This window comes from Meleagris gallopavo, chromosome 5 (genome assembly GCF_000146605.3).
Source record: "Meleagris gallopavo isolate NT-WF06-2002-E0010 breed Aviagen turkey brand Nicholas breeding stock chromosome 5, Turkey_5.1, whole genome shotgun sequence".
In the NCBI taxonomy this organism is placed as follows: Eukaryota; Metazoa; Chordata; class Aves; order Galliformes; family Phasianidae; genus Meleagris; species Meleagris gallopavo.
In genome coordinates this window covers 50,616,751-50,618,712 of record NC_015015.2, presented here as the reverse complement: position 1 = coordinate 50,618,712, position 1,962 = coordinate 50,616,751, and positions in this window count along the sequence as shown.

Below are 1,962 nucleotides of genomic sequence, written 5' to 3'. Positions count from 1 at the left end.
GAGCGCTTCACCCACTCAGTCCCACAGCAGAAGGAATTATTTTTCTTGTTTAACACTGCAAAGTGCAACAGTTTGTGTCTGAAGTACAGCACATCCTCCTGTAGCACACTGGATCTTGATGTAAATTAACCATTGCAATAACTTAAACCATTATTCAATGTGGTCACCATTTGGCTTCTAAAGATGCTGACAGACTCCTCAAATGAATGTTTGTTTGTTGTTTTTAGGAGATGCAAACAGTTCTTTTGGTGAATGACAAGACCACTGCAGTGGGACCATATCCACAGTAAATTGGTACCATTATAGATTTTTCTCAAATACCCCCTGAATAAAACTATTGCTCTTTCAGCTCTCTTGAGGAATGAATATATCATGATCTAAAGTGTGCTGCTAAAAGGTTTTTGCAGGTTTATAAAGAAAAAAAATAATAATCTAGTTCCACTGACATCTCTTTCCCCTGAATCCTTTCTTCTCTAAAAACATTCCTGGAAACATTACAGAGTTTTATTGCCATCAGGCTAATCAGGCCTTGTTTCTCGCATCTCTTCCTAACAGGAACAAGGACAGCTAAAGGGGGTAGGAGTACTGTAAGTCAGATTAAAAATAGATAATGAGAACTGTTAGTGTTCTTCCTGTGAGGGATTTTGGCATTCAGGCTGTGACGTGAGGGATCCAGTGTGGCAGAGCCTGGGCTGGCAGTACTAATTCCAGATTCAGCCTTAGCTTGGAACGCTCAGGTTTTCATAATTTGTTTTTGAGGTCTCCAGACTTTGACAATTTGTTTAACTGCTGAAAGTAGGATTGGGACAGATCTTTAGCTGGTGTATGCAGCTTAGCTTTGTAAGCCTTGCTGGAGCCGTGCCAGTCCACACAAGCTGAGGGTAGAGCTTGCTCTGTTTTGAATATTCTTTTTCATGCTTTGTATGCTCTTCTGCAATGTAACGAGTGCTGATATGGAGCATTAATTGCATGCATTTGACAGAAACAGAATTGGAGTTAAACTTATTGTTGTTTTGATACAGTCTCAAAGGGGAAACTTTATACTAGTATTTTAATGCAAGCATTTGTAAACACCTAGCAAATAGAAATTGGAAGTCCAATCCTTCTGCTAATGGAGTCATTGACAGTGTTTCCTTTGGCTTTAGTAGGGAGCTGGACTGGGTTCAGTGTAAGTGGTATACTCTAGTATTACTGATAACAAATAAGTGTGTTTTATATATTGATGCTTTTTGCTGGACAGTGCATTGGCTTTTTATGATTTGTTGATATATACAAATAAACTATTTGAAAAGTTAGTACTTCTGTGCCTGTTTTTTGAAGGTGAATTGAAATTGTTACCATTATTGGTTAAAAAAAAAAAAATGTGGTGGCACCCTGGTTAGTGCACTCATTCCTTGGAATCTCCTTGCTGCAGCTCCTATAGTCAAGGACATGGACAATCTCCTAAGCTGAGCCCTTTCACCATCTTCCAGCAGTGAACTCTAATGCTATAGAAAGCAAGGAGAAGATGATCCGGTGTCAGGGTGCTGCTGAAGGTCAGCTTTTTAACAAGTGTAGAGGGCTATTGCAGGTTGCATGGGGGGGTGGGTTCATTTTCTAATTGTCAGCTGACTAATTCCTGTAACAGCAGCCTTTCTCTCCAGAAGTGAGACTAAATAACCCCAACAGCCACTGTGGAGAAAGAAATAGTGAGAAAGGAGTCTACTCCATTATCTTGGAGGTTCCTGAGTTATTTCTTGAGGGTAGATGCAATTTTTTTTTTTTTAGTAGTCACATGCTGCTGACCTTCAGCTTGCTTTGAAGTGGTGAAAGGCAGAAACAACTGAAAATGCTGCCACAGACTGCTTGTGCTCCTTGTTTTCAGACTTAGTGCTGGAGAGGTAAAGTAATAGAGTAGGACTAGAAGACTTTGGGGTGGTAAATATGAATGTGAAGTGTGTTAGAGGTTAATGCAAAAAAAAA